This window comes from Cherax quadricarinatus, chromosome 71, assembly GCF_038502225.1.
Source record: "Cherax quadricarinatus isolate ZL_2023a chromosome 71, ASM3850222v1, whole genome shotgun sequence".
NCBI lineage: Eukaryota > Metazoa > Arthropoda > Malacostraca > Decapoda > Parastacidae > Cherax > Cherax quadricarinatus.
This window is the reverse complement of record NC_091362.1, coordinates 4,028,884-4,054,376: the sequence shown is the minus strand read 5'-3', so window position 1 is coordinate 4,054,376 and position 25,493 is coordinate 4,028,884. Positions and strand designations below refer to the sequence as shown.

The window sequence follows — 25,493 nt, the reverse complement described above, 5'->3', positions numbered from 1 at the left end:
AGATGACCAAACGCTCCAGTAGCGGGTCATCACAGGACCAAGACCCGAGTCAGGAAACAAATGTCTTCTTTCCTTTCGAATCTTACCTAACCTAATCCTCATACTCTTTACTTTGATGTCACACAACTATTCTTATGTGTGTCCGACGGGCATTTAGTGCATCAGGTATTTTGGTTATGTACGCCTCAGGGCATATGCTCGATTAGACACACCCCAAGGTCCTTCTCCCTGAATGAGATTTGCAGATTTTGCCTTCTGAGCCTGTACTCTATGTGTGGTCTTCTTTGTCCTTCCACTAGCTTCATAACTATGCACTTGTTTGGGTTGAAATCCAGGGGCCATTTGTCAGTCCAGGCCTGCAACCTGTCCAAATCCATTTGTAACCTTTCCTGGTCCTCGTCCGATTGTATTTTCCATATTAGTTTCACGTCGTCTGTGAACAGGGATACCTCTGACTGTATTCCTTCTGTCACGTCATTCATGTATATTTAAGTAACAGCACCGGCCCCCAGTAGTGATCCTTGGGAAACCCCACTCCGACGCCTCATCACTGACCATCACTAATTGTTTCCTTCCTGCCAAGGATGCCTTGATCCAGTGTAGCGTTTTTCCTGTTATTCATGGCTGCTCCTCTAGCTTATGTACCAGTCTCTTTAGCGGCACTGCATCCAAAGCCTTCTTACTGTCCACGAAAATGCAATCTACTCATTCATCTCTATTCTGTTTTATTTCTGTTATCATGTCGCAAAACTCCAGTAGGTTTATAACATAAACCTGCTGGAGCCATGTATGAACGCACTCCTTTCTAGATGCTCCATTACTCTTCCGATAATCTCCATAACTTACGTACCATACGTGTCAGTGACGTATAGTATAGTCACGTATATTTTGCTGCCTTCAGCAGTTACCCTGTTTTGATGAACTTGTTGAAGATTGTTGCTAGCGGCACATACAGTGCCTCTGCTCCCTCTCTCAGGACCCACTGATAAATATTACCTAGTTCCACTACCTTCGAGATATCTAGCTCACACAGCAGCTTCTTTGCCTCCTTCCCCGTTTGTGTTCTGTCCAACGCTTGCTAATGCACTAACAGTTCGGTTTCCTGGTGGCCTTTCTGTCTCTGAGATTACCTCACTAAACCTTATGGTGAGCTTTTGAAAGACTTCCTGGTCATTCCTTGTGAGCTCACCACCTTCCTTCTTCAGCCTGATTACCTAGTCCCTATCGGTTATCTTCCTCTTGATGTGGCTATATAACAACTTTGGGTAGGATTTTGCTTTCGATGCTGTCATTCGCAAATTGCCGTTGAACCTCTCTTCTTGTTCATGCATATTCGTTTGTGGTTCTTCGGCTTAACTCCTAGTATTCCTGAATTCTTCACCTTCTATACTTCTTCCATGCTCTGGCACATTTGGCTTTGGCCTCTCTACACCTCTGGGTAAACCATGGACTCACTTTCGTTTTTTCCATTGTTTCTATTGCCCCTTGTATGAACTTCGCCTCCCTACAGATTTTGGCCATATGTTGCATCATCACATTCACTGTCTTTCCTTCTAGAAATTGCCTCGTGCTTGTTTAATCCCCTCTTTTGAAGTTTGGCTTCTCACTTCCTTCTTGAACTGCTTCACTCTTCATTGTTACTTCCACAAGGTGTTCAGAACTCAGGACTGTGTGATCGCTAGCGCCGAGGGGACTTTCATATGTAATATTCCTTATAACGGGACCCCTCATTATGAATACATGGTCCATGTTCGCTGGTTCACCTTCTCTCTCTCTGGTTGTATCCCTATCATGTTAGTGTATGAAGTTCTCCATTACCATCTCCAGCAGCTTAGCCCTCCACGTTTCTGGTTCCCTATGTGGCTCTAGCTTCTCTTGGTCAGTCTCCTTATGGATAGTCTCTCCCATGACCTGCAGCTTTTCCCTGCTCATGTGGGCCCTTCTGGCCCTCTCAGCTAGTGTATCCACCATTGTTCTGTTGCTTTCATCATATTCTTGTCTAGCCCTCTTGCTGTTCAAAATTCTGATAGCCAGTAGGGAAGTTCGCGTCTCTTATCATCTCCGTGTGTGTGTGTGTGCTCACCTAGTTGTGGTTGCAGAGGTCGATTTACAACTCCTCTGTGTGTATGTGTGTGTGAGTTGGAAGAAAGTATTGCTTGTATAAACTGTTATAAGGTTATGTTACCTGTCACCTGTCAGACAGAGGGATCTACTTTAAGCTTGAGGTATTAATTAGCCTCCCCAGAGTATAATCATTCACTACTTCCAATATCCAATGTCCAGGGGAAATGTTTAAGCATGAATTAAAATTTGCAAAAACATATTCATTACTTACAACTACATTTTGTGGGAGTCATAATTATAGATTACTACTATGAAGCCAATGATTCTTTCCTCCATGTGTTTAAGCAACATGAAGCTTTGACAGCAGTCCATCCTTCATATGGCATTATCGAAAAAGTACCTTTTTTTGGTTGATATAATTTTATTTTCCTTCCACCAAGATTTTTGTTTATTACTTGAGAATGTCTGGTTCTATCGGTTTTAAATTTTCTGAGGGAGGGGGGGGGGGTTGTACTGTACCCAGGGGAAAGGGTCGAACAATTATTATCATGGGCGAGTGCCAGCTGGTCAATTTCATATAGACCGTTTCTGATATCGGTTTCTATGTAATAACTAGACAAGACTAATGAATGGCATTTAAGATGATAAGTTAGACATATGTGCAATATCTGGGAATCTTTATTTGTAGACGTTTCGACATCCAGTGGCTTTATCAATACTATACAAGGATATAATGTGAATATAGTAGAACTATATACAAAAGATAAGGTGATCAGTCCCTCAGCCTTGGAGCTGGTGAAGAGCACCGTAGTCTTCACTTCTGTGCTCTTAACCAACTCCAAGACTGAGGGACTGATTATCTTATATTTCGTTTTGATTCAACATTCTTCACATTAAGTCCTATAATGCTGATAAAGCCAGTGGATAGCAATACGTCTACAAATAAAGATTCCCAGATGTTGCACATACGTCTAATTCTTCAGCTAGATAAAACCTCTTCTGATCTGCTTCTTACATACACCACATACTACGTGTTATACTTAGAAAAAAGTTGGAATAATAGTTATTGTGTGTAAATGACACATTACCAATATTACACTTAAAATGTGTTACATTTTCTGTGAAATAACTTTGATGTCTTAATGGCTGACACACCACATGAATAGGATGGTTCTTAGAAGTTTATTCACTGTAGGTGCAAATTTGTCAATTTACTAGTATAGTTAATTCACTTGAAATTGTTGAGTTAGAGCAATACCTGGAGAATGTCTCATCTGATCGGTTTCAAACTATCAGTGATAGTGGGGTTGCTCTACGGGAGATTCTGATTAATTTAGTGTTGTGGATGCTCTAATTTGCTAATTGATTAATAATACTTCTGTACAGTAAGTGAGGAATGGCTCTTCTGATCAAATTTTATTGCTACACGATGATGTATCGTACTTAGAGAAAGACTTGGACTGAGTTTTGTCAGTGTATTACTCATTTGCTATTTTAATTAAAGAAATTGGAAAAACTAGAATACTGCTCATGTCATTAATTGAGAATTTCTTATCCGACGGCTTCATACATTCAGTGCTGATGCACCATGGAGTAAGCGTTCAATAGTTAATGGACTTTATAGGTGCCAATTTGCAAAATTTTGCTTCGATCCCTTTTGTCCTTGTCTGGCAGCTCATAGAAAGTATGCAGAGTCCAGTTTGTTAAAAAAAAATCTTACAGTAGTGTAAAGAATTTTAAAAATATTATTGAAAAAAAAAGAAAGATTAGATACTTTTACTGAAAATTTACGTTTTAAAATATTACGATTTTAGTCAACCTTTAGATATTATACTTCTATATTTCTAAGTTGGTCATAAACTCAGATACAGATTTCTCTTCTTCGAAGGTTATCGTTTATAACTTGAAAGTGCTTCTTTCGATTACCACATGTGTATCCTACTCAAAATGTTCGAAATATTATTGGAGTGTGTTGGAACCAATTTTCCAATTTTACTTTTTAAATAAAATGTTTGTTTTGTGAAATTACTTGAAATTACTTGTGTCTTACTAATATGATGATATCTTTTCGGTTCAGGTTGTGTTAGTACTAATTTGAGAGGTTACTAAAATTGGTAATAACTTTATAATCGCTGGATCACGTCCAGTAACTGGAGAATGCCCTCTCTGGTAGGCTTCAGCTTTTCAGCGTTGGTGTATCTTTCTTAAAAGTTAATTTGTACTGATTTTAGCACAAATGTATCTAACGCAACAGTAGTTTGCACCGATTGTAACGTTGGCGTATCTTACTCTAAAGTAACTCTGCAATGATTTACCATTGATTTATCTTTCTCAAAAGTAACTTTGTACTGATTGTAACGTGGGTGTATCTTACTCTAAAGTAACTTTGCAGTAATTTTCGGTAAAGTTTATATTTGCCAGTTTTATTAAACAAATTGAAGTCATTTCAGTAACTGAAGAATGCCTCGTCTGATAAGCAACATCTCGAGGTTCAGGTGTTATTAGACTGTGCAGATGCCAATTTTCCAATTTTATGGAAATAATTAGTATCACTGAAATTCTGGTTTCAAGCTTCTCTCCTGTGTGCGGGTTACTTGTGTATTGTTCCAGTCACGGTATTGTGCCTATTTTTTTTCTTTCTGGAAAGATTATATTGGCTTTAGTCTACGTAGCAGCCGCTTCATCATTTTGTGGAAGACAGCGTGATTTTAGTTTTCGTTTCGTAACGTGTGAATATCTTTTATGATTGCCTTCATATTTTCAACGCTGGTATTTAAATGCATTAGAAATGTATGCTGTATTTTGTAACATTCCTTTTACATGTATTAAGTTAGAGAAGGCTAGGCTTACAAGATAAGGGGATACCTTTCTTGGGTCTCTCAGAATCCGAAACATCTATTTTTTTTTAGGAATCAGGACGTTTCATTATGAAGCCACAACCTTATCGTGACACTAGTGAAACACTTGGATAACGTTACTGTGGAAACGTTTCGTCAACTAGTGGCTTCCTCAGTCCGGAACAGAGATGACTGGTGGAATATGAGGAACCGAATACCAAAAACTTCTTCTCATTTTGCACCATTCATCTCCGTACCGGAATGAGGAAGCCACTTACTGGCGAAACATTTCCACAATAAAGATAACCAAGTGTTGCACAAGTGTCTCAATCATCAACTTGTCGGTGCTCTGAACCATTTATCTACAGTTCACTTTCCAGTCGCATCCAAGCTTACCTTAATCATTTCTTATTTATTGCCTGGTTAATTATACGAAAATGTAGGCTAATATAGGGTAATCTAACTAAATCTATCCTAACCTAGCCTAATCAATAATAACATATGTTTCTCAGGTGGTGATGTCTCAAGAATACAAAACCACATGAAGAGCAGTTCGATAGAGACGAAACTCTTGATAGAGAGTAGTTTGTTGACCGACCTTTTTGCTTCCATAATCCTGGTTTTCAGGAAAACCTGGATGAATACTATTTAGAAATGAGTAAGTACTGATGTGTGTTAAAGAAAGATAAAGTCCTACCACTGAGTAAATATTGAAGGGTTACTGGGCTTGAAAAGAGAAGAACCAGGGAGTTAATTCGGGTGTATGTCCGAGAGAATGACCTACCAATTAATTTGTCAAGTTAAAAGCTAGTCGGTTACTCGTAGGCCATTGTGGCTGCAGTTCACATACCTGCACATTAACATCAAGATTAATCACCAAAATAGCGATTAAAGCAAACTGTCTGCGTATGTACCCTGAGATTACACCCTCGGAGATATATATACTGAAAGATATACATAGCTCGTTGTATTATATGCACTGAGAGATAAACATTTACGGAGTACATGCACTCTGATATAAACACCCCCCAGTGTATATACCCTCAGTTGGTTAGAACGCGTCGTGGTAACACTGAACGAACAACAGTGGGAGGCACAACAGTATTATAATAACCAAGCTTTACGACTGCTCGGATTTCAGAGCAATATTTACATTAAATAATACTAATGATTGGCTATTTAAAACGAAGCAATTAAAAGAAGGAAAAATTTATTTACAGTTTCTATTTACAGGATTTTATCCAGAGGGCAGTTTCGGGGCAGACTCAGTATAACTTAGAATAAACACAGGAACGAGATGAAATATGATAATTTGGAAGGTGAAATGGGTTTTCTGAAACCAGAATTGCCATTACATTTTTATATCTGACATTGTCCGCGTTATGTAAACTTGTTCCGAGTGGAATATTCACTTTGCGTAAAATTATAAATATAATGTTTAATTTTTAAAAATTTGGGGGAATTTGCACTGGTTGGTTGTTTGGATCTGTTGCTGCTGCCACTTTAACACACACACACAACTACAACGCGCACTGCTCTACTTTCACTGCTGCTGCTGCTGCTGCTGCTCTCTCTCCAACGCTGCTGCTGCTGCTGCTGCTCTCCTCTCCTCCCAAAAGCCGCTGCTGCCCCCGCTCCCGGCCCCGCGCTGGCCACCACCCCACACCTGCCCCCGCCCCCACCCCCGCCGCTGCCGCCCCGCCCCGGCGCGCACAACCAACCCCCACGCTGCCGCTGCCGCCCCCGCTGCCGCCGCCACCACACCACCACCAAAACCCCCACCCAGGGCGCCCCGCTGCTGCTGCGTGCGCTGCCGCCACCACACCCCCCCACCACCGCTGCTGCTGCTGCTGCTCGCTGCCACACAACCCTCACCAGCGCCCCCGCGGTGCGGCCCAACCCCCAGCCACCCGGCGCCGGCTCCCGCTGCCCCCGCTGCCCCGCTGCCGGCGCACGGCTCCCTCAACCTCCCGCCGCTCCCACCACACGGCCCCCGCCCCGGCCCCGCCCCGCCCCCGCCCCCGCCGCGCGCGGGGCCCCCGGCTGCCACCACCACCACCACCACACCCCACCAACCCCCCCCCGCCGCTGCCACCAACCACCGCCCCCGCCGCCACCCGGCCCCCGCGCACCACCCACCACACCCAAAACCCAACCCGCGGCCAGCCCCCACCACCACACGCGCCGGCCGCTAGGCCCCCGCTGCCCCCGCTGCGCTGCTGCCGCGCCGGCCGCTGCTGCTGCCGCCGCTGCCAGCCCCCGCCCCGCACCACATCCGCTCCGCTGCCTCCTCCTCCCTCCCCGGCGGCTGCCGCTGCGCGCTGCTCCCCTACCCACACCCACCAACCCGCCCCCGCGCGGCCGCCCCGCAACTCACCAACCCCCAACCCACACCACCACCGCGCAGGGCTGCCCCACAACCCAAAACGCGCGCGCCCCCTAACACACCACACCCCCTCCGCCGCGCCACCGGGGGCAGCACCACTCCCGCCGCTCCCTGCCCCCGCCCCGCTGTGCCGCCGCTGGCCGCCGCTGCCGCTCGCTGCGCGCTGCTCCCCTTTACCACCAACCCCCACCACCACCACAAGCTGGCGCGCACCACCCTCTCCCGCTGCTGCGCGGTGCCAGCCCGGCCCCCGTCCCCCTAAACACACCGCGCCCCGCGCCCCGGCGCCCCCAGCAACCACCACACACACCGCCACGCCGCTGCCACCCCGCGCTCGCTGCTGCTCCCTGCTGCTGCCGGGGGCCGCTGCTGCTGCTGCGCCCCCGCGCACCCCCCCACCAACCCCCAACCGGCCCCCGCTGCCTCCCACCACCCCACCACCAACCCCCCGCCCCCGCTGCTCCCGCTGCCGCCCCGCGCTCCCGCGGGTCCACCACCACCCAAAACCCACACACCACCACCACGCCGGGCCGCCCGCTGCTGCCTCCCTCTCTCCCCCACCAGCCAGGGGCCGCGCTCCGCTGCCCTACACACACGCGGCCGCGGCGCCCCAACCACACCCCCCCGCGCGCTGCCCCAACCCCACCCCAGGGCGCGCCCTGCTGCGCTGCCGCCTCCCGCTGCCCACCACAACCACACCCCCGCCGCGCGCCGCCGCCTGCTGCGCGCTGCCACGCGGCCCCCGCCGCCCCGCGCTGCCCCCCACCACACCCACCCCCCTACCACCGGCCGGCCAGGGGCCGGCAGCAACACAACCCCCGGCCCCCACGCGACCGCTGGCGCGCGCTGCACTCCTCCCTCCCTCCCCCCAACCGGTTGGCTGCTGCTGCTGCTCCCGGCCGCTGCCGCGGCCGTGAAACCACACCGAACCGCCCCCGCCGCTGCTGCGCCGCTGCTCCCTGCCACACACCACCACCACCACCACAACCCCACACCACCGACGCCGCCGCGGGCGCTTGCCGGGGCTGCCGGTGCCGCCGCCGCCGCTGCCGCCGCCGCTGCTGCCGCCGCCGCGCGAGGCCAGCCGCCCCCGGGGCTGCCACGCGCCGCTACAATACTCACCTGCTGCTGCTGCGGTTTTTTGGTTTCGCCGTTGCCGTGCTAGCCCCGCTGCCGCGCAACCCCCGCCACCACCCACCCCCTGCTCCCGCTGCTGCTGCCGCCCCGCTGGCTGCACGGCGCACGCCTGCTGCGCGCGGCGCGCGCCGCGCTGCCGCACCGCGCAACTGCTGGCGCAACCCCTTGCTACCACTACCGCTGCTGCTGGGGTTGTTGTTGCTGCCCCGCTGCCGTTATACAGCTACTTACACTACTACTACTACTACCATTGCTACCAGCTGCTGCCAGCTGCTCTCACTACTCGCCGCCCCGCGCGCCCCGCGCCGTGCGCTCTCCACCCACTCTACTACGACGACTACTCCACTCCATGTCGCTCCATGCTCCCACTCGCTACCATTACTCCACCTCCTGCTCCTTGCTACTTTTCACTGCCCTCTGCCTGCTCTGCATTTGCTATATCACCCCTGTTTCTCTCTGCTGCACCAAATACTCATCAGCAACTATCACCATACGTAACACTGACCAACTACGCTGTGAGTGTTTCCCACTCATTGGAGGTCTCTGGGAGACCTAATTTAACCAATTATGGTCACACCTTGCCTTGGAAAACGTCTGTAGCCACCCAGTCTGAGGTCTTTTGTTTTTGACGCCTCAGACCTAGGCGTCAGGTCTAACGTGGTTGTGGAGGGTGTTTGGGACCACCATAAAAGCCCAAGGAAGAGCATGATCATGAGATTCGAGCGGAGCTGCTGCTGGGATGCAGAGCTCCTGAGCAGACATTTCCGGAGGAGCTGCTGCTGGGGTGGGGCTCGGGAGAAGGCTGCAAGTCTCGGGAGGAGACTGTTGAGGGATGGGCAGAATACTGGCTGCCAACTCGTGCGTGTAGGTCTTGGGACCTGTGGCTTAGTTCCTGTAGTAACTGTCCTCTGTGCTATATTGTGTTTACATTCATTTTGGTCAAGTTGATTGTTTCCCTGTCTCACTGCTTATGTTAACCCATTTATCTAAACCACAATAATGTTCTGTTCCCAATATTTATGGTACAAAGACGTAATAAACTGTTTTGAGTAGAATAGTAAATTCACTGTCCCTGTCTTTTTTCTTATATTTTATTATGTTTATATTGAGTGAAGAAATGGACGAGGCATATGTTAGTGAGTAGTGTAGAGTTAATGAGTGTCTGGTCACCACTGACCTGTCATTACCTACCTACCTTCGCTAATCATCTCACTCCTAACACCCGCCTGCCTCCCCCCTGCCTACATAATCCCTCTCCCTCCCCACTTATATCCTATTTAATCATTACCCTACATGACATGGTGTCAAGCGGTGGTGGTTCTTATTTTTTTTATAGTAGGAACCAGTCCCATATCCTATTTTGATGCTCGTTATACTTTCTACCACTTTTTTTTTCTTGTGTGTGTAAAATCTAAAGTGAATATCTGTATATTATAATCCTAGTGACCTTTAAATGTCCTTTTTGACGGTGGGGCTAAATAATTGTTTGGGTGTAATATTATATTTGGTGGAGTTGGTTGTTGGTTAGAGATAAATGGTGGAGAATATCAGTATTTGGGTGAGACTTTTGGGGGAAGCAATTACTGGCCGAAATTGAATATTTACAGAGGAATGAGAAGTCACCCAGCCCGCCTTGGAAGACTTACCCACAACTGTCACCCATTGAAGAGTTGCCTATGATTGCTGTCCACCTGATGTGCCCAGTCACCCAGCTGATATGCCCAGTCACCCAGCTGATGTGCCCCAGTAGATGTATTGCTGCCCTGGTCTGTCATCCAGTGTAGTGGGTGTCTGTCTGCGTCACCCAGCCTCTGTGACCATCACCCACGGACCGCCAGTTACTCGCAGTTGCCAGGGATGGGTGACCGCACCTGCTGTTGATGACCTGAAGTGACCTCATCTCACCTCGAGCAACTGACCATAGCCTGCTACTGCTGATGTCGGCTGCTGTGATGCTGCTGAGATGCTGTAGCCGTGCTGCTATGCTGTGGCCGTGCTGAGATGCTGTAGCCGTGCTGCAATGCTGTGGCCGTGCTGTGTGCTGCTGTGATGTTGAGATGCTGCGGCCGTGCTGTGATGTTGAGACGCTGCGGCCGTGCTGTGATGCTGGGACCGTGCTGCGATGCTGTAGCCGTGCTGCGATGCTGTGGCCGTGCTGTGTGCTGCTGTGATACGGCCGTGCTATGTGCTGCTGTGATACGGCCGTGCTGTGATGATGGATATGCTGTGGCCGTGCTGTGATGCTGCGATGCTGCCTAGCTCAAGAGGAGATGGCGGTGATGCTGCAGTGGTGTGTGAGGGATTCTGGCTGGTGTGCCAGGACAGGAGAATCTACTATGAAGGAGTTGCCATCCTCGGGGATGTGGAAGGACGTGAGCCGCGGAGATGGACTCCAGCTGCTGGGACCAGCCTGCTTTCAAGGGCGGCATGGAGGTGTGTCCTGCCTTGCTGGTCGACCTGTGCGACAGGTATGCGGGGATGCCCTGCCAGCCATGAGAGACAATTAAGAGTGTGAGATGTCCCCAGCCTACTTTGACTTGCCAGAAGTGTTAGTGTTACCTGTGTGGAATAAGGTGACCTTGAAAACGGTCCAGTGATTATGGCCGCCTTGTTTTATGAGGCCAGTGAATCCTAGTAGTGGCATAGGATAATGGAGGGTCTTAGCTGCGATGCCTGCCCTGTCTCGATTTTCAGATGTTGTAGTGTGCATGTGAAGTGTGCCGAAAATGCGACCTTGGTGGTCGTGAAGTGGTCCAGTTGCAGTTACTTGAAAGAATGCAACCCGTTGGAGCAGTTTTCCACGCCATAGAAGCCTAGAGAGGTTTGGCCCAATGGTTAACGTGCGAGGGTGACTAGCATTGGCTAGTGCATTTCTAGTAGAAGTAGGGAAGGCACTGGAGCCCGATATTTAGGTTTAAGGAGAAATGACGGGTAAGGAGGCTTTGCACCAGAGATCGACTATTATGCTGGCCAACTGCCAGGTGTACTGATTATGCTGCCTTGTGGTAGTTAAGGAGGTTGAGGGAAATATATGTAATTGAATAATTTTGTATTATGTATAATTTTGTCTTTGTATTGTAATAGATTTAAGGGATTAGGATTAAAATAGTCTAATAACTAGGACAAATTGTCCTAGTTCTCAGATATTTTAAATTGGGGGAGAAAGGGGGATGTGATGTAGTCCACCTGGGCTTGTGAGGTCTCTGGGGAGACCTAATTTAACCAATTATATGGTCACACCTTGCCTTGGCAAACGTCTGTAGCCACGCCCACGTCTGAGGTCTTTTGTTCTTGACGCCTCAGACCTAGGCGTCAGGTCGTACACGTGGTTGTGGAGGGTGCTTGGACCACCATAAAAGCCCAAGGAAGAGCATGATCATGAGATTCGAGCGGAGCTGCTGCTGGGATGCAGAGCTCCTGAGCAGACATTTCGAGAGGAGCTGCTGCTGGGGTGCAGGGCTCGGGAGAAGGCTGCTGAAGTCTCTGGAGGAGACTGTTGGAGGCATTGGGCAGAGTACTGGCTTGGCGCAGTACTCGTGCTGTGTAGGTCTTGGGACCTGTGGCTTAGTTCCTGTAGTGAACTGTCCTCTGTGCTATATTGTAAGTTACATTCATTTTGGTCAAGTTGATTGTGTTCCCTGTCTCACTGCTTATGTGTACCACCCCATTTATCTAAACCACAATAATGTTCTGTTCCCAAATATATTATGGTACAAAGACGTAATAAACTGTGTTTGAGTAGAATAGTAATATTCACTGTCCCTGTCTTTTTTTCTTATATTTTATTATGTTTATATATGAGTGAAGAATGGACGAGGCATATGTTAGTGAGTAGTGTAGAGTTAATGAGTGTCGTGGTGGTCACCACTGACCTGTCATTACCTACCTACCTTCGCTAATCATCTCACTCCTAACACCGCGCCTGCCTCTCCCCTGCCTACATAATCCCTTACTCCCATATCCCCCACTTATATCCTATTTAATCATTACCCCCCTACATGACATGCCGCTGTCGCTGCTCCTACTCCAATAATAATAATAATAACAATAATAATAATAAGAATAAGAATAATAATAATAATAACAGCAATGATAATAATTATTATTGTTTGTTATTATTAACTATAATCTTATGTATAATTGTGAACGTTTGTTTGTAAGTGTGTTATTCTATAATTCCGTCCCCATGCAAACCAGGTCAGCCAAACTTCGTCACAAGCTTCCTGGTTCCCAGGGTTTCCGAGATTTTAAATGAAAGGGATCAGCGCCCTACTGTGGGGAATGGGATTTTTTGGTCCCTCCATGTTGAGTGACACACCATTCTCTAGGCTTTGAGACACTGACTTCAAAAATCATATACGACAACCCAAAATGTTTATTTTCGGGAAGGCGCCACCTTGCACATATTTTTTTTTCTTAGAACGCGATATTGAGATATATATTCTAACTTCTGGAAAGGTGGGTACAGGGAAGTGAGTCACCCACGCCTGCCTCCTGATGAGGTGGGTGAGGAAAAAAAAATTTTGAAAACATGAGAAAAATTAATGAAGGAAGGATGCTTTTTCATTAACTTCTTTTACATTTACAGCTTATTTTATGAGACACGAAATATACTCCTGAATCGCTGAGTTTCTCTGTAAATAATAATAATAATAATAATAATAATAATAATAATAATAATAATAATAATAATAATAATAATAATAATTATTATTATTTTTATTATTATTATTAATATTATTATTATTATTATTATTATTATTATTATTATTATTATTATTATTATTATTACAAAATTTGTGTAATGTGAATACGAATATAAACAAATAATAGCAGTAAAATAATAATTACAGCAATAAATCCAATAAAATAAAGTAAAAACTAAGAGAGAAATATATGATGAAAAACCTGTTTTATGTCGCTGGGAAAACATTATAATATTTGATGTGTTATAGATTTCTTCAGCTTTAATTGACTGACCTCGAGCGATCATCATGTGTTTAGCGTCGTGTGTGCGTGAGTCGGTCTGAGTGAATGAGCCTACTCACGAAGCCAGTTCGTTATCTGGCTTGATCGTCATGAAGCCAGCTCCTTAATTAACTGGTTTGTTGGTCATGAAGCTGCTTCGTTACCTGGCTTGCTAGTTACTGGCTCCTTACCTGGCCATCCTACGAATGTGCGATACAAGCAGCAGTAAGGAGGAATGGAAACGAATTGTCTCAGGACACCTTTTCTAAAAGCTGGTAGTAAAGTATCAAGAGCCTAAACGTCTTTAATGAAGACGTCCTTAGTGCACGCATTCGTGTCCTTGGTCCTCAAATTTTCGGCAGCCATTTTTTCTTCACGGCGATAGCGCAGTGTGAAATATAAACCATACCACGGGTGGGGTTTGAACCCGCGGTCAGAGACTCTCAAAACTCCAGACCGTCGCGTTAGCCACTAGGCCAGTGAGTTTTGAGACTCTCTGACCGCGGGTTCAAACCCCACCTGTGGTATGGTTTGTTTACAATCGTGTCGTTACGATTTCGTGAGGCAGTGTGAAATATTTTAGAAACACGACTATTTACCGACACAAAAGCTCTATCAAGTTCATAATTATTATTAGCGCAGGATAAAATATAAAGGTCATGTACGAGCGAAACGTCAATTTAAATGGTTGGTTTTTGTGGTATCATATTGTCCATCGTGTCGATACTTCATATCATTCCTGGTACAGTTACTTGAGTAGTGACTTTGTAAATGGCCCAAGTTGGACCGAAACGTCGTGGTAACCTTTTCTCTCTCTTACGTGCGGGTTATTTATGTATTACTTCAGTAGTTATATGTACCGAGTTCCTATAACACCAAGGATTATAATTTACACCCGAGGTTGTTATAATCTAACACAACAATCATAGCAGTGTGCTATAACTCTTTTGCATTGTTACGCTGATTATATACGAAATAGTAATTTGTAATGAGATTTCGCAATACAAAATACATAAAACATTATTACTTACGTTTCAATAAATTCTGAACAACAAACGCTAATATATATCCTACAATATGAACAGTTTAAAACATAATTCAACAAATTATTATCTCACACTACACACAAATCCAACTTTAATTATAATCAAGCAACGCGAGCTAAATTATACCCAAATTAGGCAATAAACTGAACAAAACAGAGCAAAGTTGAGCTCAACTCAGCAACACAAACAAATCAGCTAGTCAGAATTTGTTGGACAGTCTATCTGATATTATTATCATGTTATTAATTATTCTTTCAACACTTTTCTTCACCTTCCTTTTCTATTTTCGCTGTTATGAAGACAAAGACACCAGTTGCTCTTTTTTTTATGTAAGAATGTTTCGCTCTGTGTAAAGATTTATCTAACTTATCAGCGAAACGTTGTACTAATGATTGAATTTTGTGTCTTTGTTTACCTACTTTTGGGCTCATTTAATCCACTTTATGTTTTTCTTTAAATCACCCATGAAATGTTAATTTATATTTTGTATATTTGTTGTAACGAATTTTATTTGTGAGACTGAAAAATAATTCAGTGCATTATGTAAAGGTTTTTCTCCACATCCTGCCTGTTGAAGGAACAGTTACTCACCCTACCTACCTCAGGGAGAGTCCCTTCCCCCCTACCTGCTAGAGGTGGAATCCTCACCCTACCTGCGTGAGGAAATCTCTTCCTCACCTTACTTGTGTGAGGGAAGATCTCTATCACCTCTACCTGCGTCAGGGAGAGTTCTTCCCTCACCCTAACTGCGTCAGAGAGAGTACCTTCCACCCCTTCCTTCTAGAAGTAGAGGCCTCACCCTGCCTGCTGAAGGAAAGTTCCTCCTTCAACCTACTTTCGTGAGGGAGAGTCCCTCCCTCACCCTGCTTGCTGGTGGATAACAACACTATCGAGCCTGGTGTGATGACATGTTGACCATTATGGAAATTCTCTCGTAAATACCACCTCGAGGAGCCCCGCCGCTTTAAGAATGATATTTTTGGGTCATTCTTGTAGGTGTAGGTGTGTGTGTGTGTGTGTGTGTGTGTGTGTGTGTGTGTGTGTGTGTGTGTGTGTGTGTGTGTGTGTGTGTGTGTGTGTGTGTGTGTGTGTATGTGTATGTGTACTCACCTAATTGTGGTTGCAGGGGTCGAGACTCAGCTCCCGGCCCCGCCCCTTCGCTGGCCGCTACTGGGTCCTCCCTCTCCCTGCTCCATGAGCTTTATCAAGTCTCGTCTTAAAGCTATGTATGGTTCCTGCCTCCACTACATCACTTGCCAGACTATTCCACTTCCTAACAACTCTGTGGCTGAAAAAATACTTTCTAACATCCCTTTTGACTCATCTGAGTCTTCAACTTCCAATTGTGACCCCTTGTATCTGTGTCCCATCTCTGGAACATCCTGTCCCTGTCCACCTTATCTATTCCACGCAGTATTTTATATGTCGTTATCATGTTTTCCTTGACCCTTCTGTCCTCCAGTGTCGTCAGACCGATTTCCCTTAACCTTTTGTCGTAGGACATTCCCCTTAGCTCTAGAACCAGTCTTGTTGCAAACCTTTGCACTTTCTCTAATTTCTTGACGTGCTTGACCAGGTGTTCGTTCCAAACTGGTGCTGCATACTCCAGTATAGGCCTGACGTACATATTGTACAGAGTTTTGAAAGATTCCTTATTGAGGTATCGGAACGCTATCCTCGGGTTTGCCAGGCGCCCATTTGCTGCAGCAGTTATCTGGTTGATGTGTGCCTCAGATGTGCTCGGTATATTACTCACCCTAACATCCTTTACCTTCACTGAGGTTTGCAGTCTTTGACCACTTAGCCTATACTCTGTCTGCTGTCTTCTTTGCCCTTCCCCAATCTTCATGACTTTGCGTTTGGCGGGGTTAAATTCGAGGAGCCAGTTGCTGGACAACGCGTTCAGGATGTCCAGATCTCTTTATTGTCCTGTATGATCCTCATCCGATTATATTCTCCTTAACTTTACATCATCTGCAGACAGGGACACTTCTGAGTCTATCCCTTCCACCATGTCATTCGCATATACTAAAAACAGCACAGGTCCTAAGACTGATCCTTGTGGAACCCCGCTTGTCAAAGGCGCCGACTCTGACACCTCGTCACAAAACGCGACTCGTGTTGCCTCCCTGCCAGTTACTCTCTGATCCATTGCAGTGCCCTTTGTGTGTGTGTGTGTGTGTGTGTGTGTGTGTGTGTGTGTGTGTGTGTGTGTGTAGTTACTGGTTGTCAGAGACACTTGTCGATAGACACTTGGCCTGGAGTGTTTTTTTTTCTCTTTTTTTTTTGTTGTGTAGCAGTAGTAGTAGTAATAGTGTTTGTGTGTTCATTGCTGCTCTAAATCTTTCTCGTCAGCATAAACGAAACAAAAATAACGGAAATGTATATTAAAGCTCGATCATATACTTTTAGCGCACAGCAAAGTTTATACAGACTAATGATAAACATCCTTATGCAGCTCGTGCATATGGCACATTCTTGCTCCTATGCAGCTTCAAATTATAACCTTTACCACATTGTTCAAATACTTCTTTGAAGCGGCTGGATCTGACACCTCTTTTTATAATGCATATTTTTTTACCTGTCTGTTAGAAAGAAAGTCTTTCATTAGCTAAGAAAACAATGAAACTTTTTCTTGCTGGCAAAACTTAGCAAGATATTTGTGTTTTTTTTTTTTTTTGGAAAAAGATATAAATAGGCTTAAAGAACTAGTTTTTTTTTTACATTTAGGCAGTACAATTTGTAACATTTGGATACTATTTTACTCATTAACACATCGGCCGTCTCCCACCAAGGCAGGGTGGCCCGGAAAAGAAAAACTTTAATCATCATTTACTCCATCACTGTCTTGCCAGAGGTGCGCTTACACTACAGTTATAAAACTGCAACATTAACACCCCTCCTTCAGAGTGCAGACACTGTACTTCCCATCTCCAGGACTCAAGTCCGGCCTGCCGGTTTCCCTGAATCCCTTCATAAATGTCACCTTATTTACACTCCAAGAGCACGTCAAATCCTAATAACCATTCGCTCCTATCTAACACTCTCACGCATGCTTGCTGGAAGCCCAAGCCCCTCCCACACAAAACTTCCTTTACCCCCTCCCTCCAACTAGGCCGACGCTAACTCCGTCTTCCCTCCACTACAGATTTATACTCACTCGTAGTCATTCAATTTTGTTTCACCCTCTCTACAGGCCGAACCACCTCAACAACCCCTCTTCAGCCCTTCTAATTTCCAAACTACGAATTCTATGCATTATATTCACATCACACATTGCTCTTGGATGTGACATCTGCACTACCTCCAGCCTTCTTCTGTTGCAATATTTACCACCTATGTATCACACCCATATAAGAGCGTTTGTATAGCTATACTCACATATATTCCCTCTTTTCTTCCGTGGATAAAGTTCTTTGTCTCCACAGACTCCTCAATACACCACTCACTTTTTTCCCCTCATCAATTTTGTGATTCACCTCATCTTTCATAGACCCATCTGCTGACACGTCCACTACTAAATATCTGAATACATTCACCTCTGGAGGAGGTGAGTATAGCTATACAAACGCTCTTATATGGGTGTGATACATAGGTGGTAAATATTGCAACAGGAAGAAGGCTGGAGGCAGTGCAGATGTCTTATCCAAGAGCAATGTGTGGTGTGAATATAATGCATAGAATTCGTAGTTTGGAAATTAGAAGGGCTGAAGAGGGGTTGTTGACGTGTTCGGCCATGTAGAGAGAGTGAAACAAAATTGAATGGCTTCGAGTGTGTATAAATCTTACACGTCCACTCCTAAATATCTGATTATATTCACCTCCTCCATACTCTCTCCCTCCAATCTGATGTCCAATCTTTCATCACCTAATTTTTTTTGTTATCCTCGTCACCTTACTCTTTCCTATATTCCTTTTTTTCTTCTTTTACATACCCTACCAACGTCATCCACCAACCTCTGCAACTTCTCTTCAGAATCTCCCAAATCTCCCAAATCTCCCATCGGCAAAGAGCAACTGTGACAACTCCCACTTTGTGTTAGATTCTTCATCTTTTAACCCCACACTTCTTGCCAAGACCCTCGCATTCACTTCTCTTACATTCCCATCTATAAATATATTGAACAACCATGGTGACGTCACACATCCATATCTAAGGCCTACTTTTACTGGGAAATAATATCCCTCTCTAGTTCATACTCTAACCTGAGCCTCACTATCCTCGTAAAAACTCTTCACTGCTTTCAGTAACCCACCTCCTATTCCATACATTTGCAGCATCTGCCACATTGCCCCCCTATCCACCCTATCATACGCCTTTTCCAAATCCATAAATGCCACAAATTCCTCTTTACCCTTATCTAAATACTGTTCACCTATATGTTTCACTGTAAACACTTGGTTTACACACCCCCTACCATTCCTAAAGCCTCCTTGTTCATCTGTTATCCTACTCTCCGTCTTACTCTTAATTCTTTCAATAATAACTCTACCATACACTTTACCAGGTATACTCAACAGATTTATTCCCCTATAATTTTTGCACTCTCTTTTGTTCCCTTTGCCTTTATACAAAAAAAAATATGCATGCTCTGGCAATCCCTAGGTTCCTTTCCCTCTTCCTTACATTTATTAAATAAAAGCACCAACCACTCCAGAACTATATCCACACCTGCTTTTAACATTTCAATCTTTATCCCATGAATCCCAGCTGCCTTACCCACTTTCATTCTACCCACTGCCTCACGAACTTCCCCCACACTCACAACTGGCTCTTCCTCACTCCTACAAGATGTTATTCCTCCTTGCCCTATACACGAAATCACAGCTTCCCGATCTTCATCAACTATTTTGAACTATCAGATCCATTTGCTCCCCAGACTTTTTCAACTTATTAACATCACTCCAAAACTTTTTCTTATTTTCAACAAAATTTGTTGATAATATCTCGCCCACTCTCATATGATAATTATGAAAAACATTTACTTTCATTTTTTTTTACTTTTCGCATAGTTTGCAATGTGGAAATACATAAAATTAATTTCTGGTAACTTAGTTAATTACAGTTCAGCGGATGAATTGTCATAACTCCCAGAGGAATGAAGATGAAGATAAAATATGCAAAACAAGGTACTGCTGTGACAACGTTTCGCTCTTAATCAAGTTTCGAGCTTAATCAAGTTACTATTTGATTATGCTCAACACAGTGGGTATCGTTGTCCCAATAAGAGCTTGTTCTATGATGTGTCCCGTGGTCTGGTAGGTGACACTCTCGCCTCACACACTGAGTGTAGTTATGGAAATAGGTTAGATAAATACATGAGTGGGTGTGGGTGGGTATGAGTTGGACCTGACTAGCAAGTGAATCTGACCTGAGTAGTTTAAGGCACTTGCTTAAGCCAGTGGGAGAATTGGACATACCTCGCATGGGCCAGTAGGCCTGTTGCAGTGTTCCTTCTTTATTATGTTCTTATGTTTCTTACACTTGCTATCCCTGTTCACCTAGCAAGCAAGTAAGTACCTGAGTGTTAGTAGACTGGTGTGGGTCGCATCCTGGGGGACAAGATTTAAAGACCCTAATGGAAACAAGACAGACAGTCCTCGATGACGCACTGACTTTCAACGGTTATCCTGGTTTAAAAATCCCAACAAAATCTTATAGTAGTTTATCTTTTCTCTTAACCAGACGCAACGTTGAGTGAACTGTGTCGTCTACTGTGTAAACATCTTTTTTACACAGGATAAGCGAAGGTTTCCGACAATGATAGGAAGTAAAATCAGGAGAATTGATTGAGAGAAGGGACGAGAAGTAATGGATGAGGGGTTATTGGGGTTGATGTACGTTGAGGTGTTAGAGGGGAGAGAAGATGAATGGGTGATGAGGAGGAGGAGGACGAGATGGGAGAAGAGGTGCAGGGAGTGACGAAGTTATGGAGGGGATGGTGATGGTGTGGTAGTGAAGGTGGTAGTCGTGAAGTGGTGGTTGCGGTGGTGTAGTAGAAGTGGGGGTTGGAGGTGTGGTGATGTTATGGTGGTGATGTGGTAGAGGTGATATATCGGTGGTGTGGTGGTGGAGGTATCGTGGTGGTGTGGTGGTGGTGTAGTAGTGGGAGTGGTGATGTGGTGGTAGTGTACTGGTGGTGTGGTGATGGTGGTTTATTGTTGTTGGTGAATTGGTGGTGTTGTGATGGTTTTGTGGTACTGGTGGTGGTGAATTGGTGGTGTGGTGATGGTTTTGTGGTACTGCTGGTGGTTGTGTGGTGGTGACTGTGTCAAGGATTGTTGTGGTGTGATTCCCTACGGCCCCAGCCACTCAACGAGAATACGCTACTGATGCCTTGCTGTATTAATATCTAGGCGACATATTTTCATATATATATATATATATATATATATATATATATATATATATATATATATATATATATATATATATATATATATATATACATATATATATATATATATATATATATATATATATATATATATATATATATATACATATATATATATATATATATATATATATATATATATATATATATATATATATATATATATATATATATATATATATATATATATATATACACACACACACACATTATTGTAACCACGAGCAAGTGGTATTGATTAATAACAACACTGCGAATAGTCAAGGACTCAAACCCATGTTGTTTTGGCCGCCTCATGGTGAACGAAAATCACATGACTAACCCACAGGACCACCAAATCCTGCGAGAATCACGCACCCAGCAGAGTTAGGTGTTTTACCGTGATCCGAGGGAGTACTGTGGTGTGGGTAGAATGAAATTAGCTCAGAGGCAACCTCACCTCTGTATGTCCTCGGATCACGGTAGAATACCTAGCTCTGCTGAGTGCATAATTCTTGTAGGATTTGGTGGTCCTGTGGGTTAGAGCATCATGTGGTTTTTCACTCACCATGAGGTGGGCCAAAACAACATGGGTTCGAGTCCTTGGCTAGTCACAGTGTTGATATATATATATATATATATATATATATATATATATATATATATATATATATATATATATATATATATATATATATATATATATATATATATGCTTGTGTTTGTTTGTTGTGTTTGTGTATGTTTGAACAGAAGGGTGGACGAGGGACTCGAATCGCGATTCGTAAATTTCCATTCCGTCGCTCCACCGTCTAGGCTAACCCAGGCCTCTAATAGGAAGGATTCGGAGGCAATACTGTATTGCATTCCGTAACACAGGAGCTTTAGCAGTAGATCTTACCCTTAATATAAGAATATTTATTTCAGTTAAGACAACAGATAGTAATGAGGGAAAATTTCATCCTGAGTATGCTTTTACTGCATACTAGATCGATCTAAAGCCTACGTACATGAATATGGGAAGAACTGTGCTAATATAACTAATAATGTTCGACTGTCGTCTGTCGACAGAATATTATTTTACTTATGAAACGAGTGAACGATGAAATTGCAGATCTAATGTTGCGAAATCCAAGGAGAATGTATTTCATGAAGTGATAAGACCGTATGGGTCATTCATTACTAAGCCTGCGAAGGAAAACAATATGAAGCGGACATCACGACACTGGAGGAAAGGAAAATTAGAGGAGACATAATCATGACATAGTAAATTCTCCACGAAAGAGACAGGGTGACCAAGCTTGCCATCTTTCTCACCACTATGAGGGAACATGAAGGGATACCGATTATTATATTTATAGGGAAGTGCTAAAGCCTTAGGGCTTATGCAGTGTCTGGGGAAAGGGGATCATACTTGCTTCGACAAAAGGCAGATCAGTACTAGTTCCTTAGATCAAGAGTCCTTCCACGGCATTAATTAAGAACAAGTACGATAAAATCATATATAGCTTTTTGAAAGTGTCGGTGAAGTCCCCCAAGGATCACTGTAGGGTCTCCTGAGGTTTCTGATACACAAATGAGCGGACGCAAGGAACTGGATTCTGTTCATTACTGACAAATAGTATGGTGATACCGACAAGATGTGCCAAAAGATACTTATATACAGTTCAAGACATTTATTAGAGGAAATGTTTCGCCACGACTGGCTTCTGAAGACACCACACGTGGTGAAACATTTGGCGTCTTCAGGCTTTAAACTACAGACCAATATCAGTGAAGTGCTTGATATATAAGGTAATTGAGAATATTATCAGAAGAGTGGTGGAGCACCTGGAAAAGAGTGGATATATAAATGACAGCCATCGTGGCTTTAGAGATAGTGAATCCTGCCTCACAATCCTACTGGATGATTGTAAGGAGCCTTTCTCGACACTGTTTACAGAGTACGTCAGGACCCTACTGGAGTATGCATCACCCTACTGGAGTATGCATCAAGCATATTACGAAACTGGAGAAAATGCAGAAATTTGCAATGAGAATAGTCCTTGAAAAAAAGGTATGTCCCATGAGGAGTGGTTAAGAGCAACCAAATGACACTAGAAAAGGACTAGAGATGACTTGATAACAACGTTCAAAATACTCAGGAGAACTGATAAGATGGACAGGGACACAAGAACAAGAGGGCACTGCTGGAAATTGAAAGCACAGGAAAGAAAGAAGTGGTAGAGGAAGGATACACGCATGGATACAAGAGGAAGGATACACGCATGGATATAAGAGGAAGGATACACGCATGGATATAAGAGGAAGGATACACGCAAGGATATAAGAGGATACACGCATGACTGAAAGAGGGAGGATACACGCATGGATATAAGAGGGAGGATTTACACATGGATATAAGAGGGAGGATTTACACATGGATATAAGAAGAGGTACAATAAGCCTCACGAAGCCAAGGGAAGAGTAAACTTAGTAGCGAACAGCGGAGAGGCTGGGCCTGGAGCTGAAACTCGACCCCAGCTACCACACATATAGGAGAGTATATATAGGCGAATATATTCACACACACACACGCACACACACACACACACACACACACACACACACACACACACACACACACACACACACACACACACACACACACACACACACACACACACACACCAGCAAGACTGGACTTAGTATTCACCTTGAGTAGTGCAGATATTGAGGACATCACATATGAAAGACCCCTTGGGGCCAGCGATCATGTGGTTTTAAGCTTCGAATACACAGTAGAGCTACAAGTGGAGGGGGAAGCAGGAAGGCCAGGCCGAATGAAGCCAAACTACAAGAAAGGGGACTACACGGGAATGAGGAACTTCCTGAACGAGGTTCAGTGGGACAGAGAACTGGCAGGGAAGCCAGTTAATGAGATGATGGAATATGTAGCAACAATGTGCAAGGAGGCTGAGGAGAGGTTTGTACCCAAGGGTAACAGGAATAATGAAAAGCCAGAATGAGCCCATGATTCACCCAAAGGTGCAGGAAGGCAAAAACCAAGTGTGCTAGGGAATGGAAGAAATATAGAAGGCAAAGGACCCAGGAGAATAAAGAGAGCAGTCGTAGAGCCAGAAACGAATATGCACAGATAAGAAGGGTGGCCCAACGACAATATGAAAACGACATAGCAGCGAAAGCCATATCTGACCCGAAACTGTTATACAGCCATATCAGGAGGAAAACAACAGTCAAGGACCAGGTAATCAGGCTAAGGAAGGAAGGAGGAGAGACAACAAGAAATGACCGTGAAGTATGTGAGAAACTCAACAAGAGATTCAAAGAAGAGTTCACAGAGGAGACAGAAGGGGATCCAGAAAGAAGGAGAGGTGGGGTACACCACCATGTGCTGGACACAGTACACACAAACGAGGAAGAAGTGAAGAGGCTTCTGAGTGAGCTAGATACCTCAAAGGCAATGGGGCCAGATAACATCTCCCCATGGGTCCTGAGAGAGGGAGCAGAGGCGCTATGTGTACCCCTAACAACAATATTCAATACATCTATCGAAACAGGGAGATTGCCTGAGGCATGGAAGACAGTAAATGTAGTCGCAATCTTTAAAAAAGGAGACACACATGAAGCACTAAACTACAGACCAGTGTCACTGACATGCACAGTATGCAAAGTCATGGAGAAGATTATCAGAAGAGTTGTGGAACACCTAGAAAGGAATGATCTCATCAACAGCAGCCAACATGGTTTCAGGGACGGAAAATCCTGTGTCACAAACCTACTGGAGTTCTATGACATGGTGACAGCAGTAAGACAAGAGAGAGAGGGGTGGGTGGATTGCATTTTCTTGGACTGCAAGAAGGCTTTTGACACAGTTCCACACAAGAGATTAGTGCAAAAACTGGAGGACCAAGCAGGGATAACAGGGAAGGCATTACAATGGATCAGGGAATACTTGTCAGGAAGACAGTAGCGAGTCATGGTACATGGCGAGGTGTCAGAGTGGGCACCTGTGACCCACCAAGTGCAAAGTCATGAAGATTGGGGAAGGGCAAAGAAGACCGCAGACGGAGTACAGTCTAGGGGGGCCAAAGACTACAAACCTCACTCAAGGAAAAAGATCTTGGGGTGAGTATAACACCAGACACATCTCCTGAAGCGCACATCAACCAAATAACGGCTGCAGCATATGGGCGCCTAGCAATCCTCAGAACAGCATTCCGACATCTTAATAAGGAATCGTTCAGGACCCTGTACACCGTGTACGTTAGGCCCATTTTGGAGTATGCGGCACCAGTTTGGAACCCACACCTAGCCAAGCACGTAAAGAAACTAGAGAAAGTGCAAAGGTTTGCAGCAAGACTAGTCCCAGAGCTAAGAGGTATGTCCTACGAGGAGAGGGAAATCAACCTGACGACACTGGAGGACAGGAGAGATAGGGGGGACATGATAACGACATACAAAATGCTGAGAGGAATTGACAAGGTGGACAAAGACAGGATGTTCCAGAGATTGGACACAGTAACAAGGGGACACAGTTGGAAGTTGAAGACACAGATGAATCACAGGGATGTTAGGAAGTATTTCTTCAGCCACAGAGTAGTCAGTAAGTGGAATAGTTTGGGAAGCGAAGTAGTGAAGGCAGGATCCATACATAGCTTTAAGCAGAGGTACGATA

At 44.7% G+C, this 25,493-nt stretch overlaps 1 protein-coding gene across 1 annotated transcript in view; it reads left to right on the top strand.

Moving 5' to 3' along the window:
- Positions 1-25,493, top strand: part of CARPA (Carbonic anhydrase-related protein A) — a 608,382-nt gene that overhangs the window by 487,991 nt on the left and 94,898 nt on the right. The gene's annotated exons all lie outside the window — the stretch shown is intronic.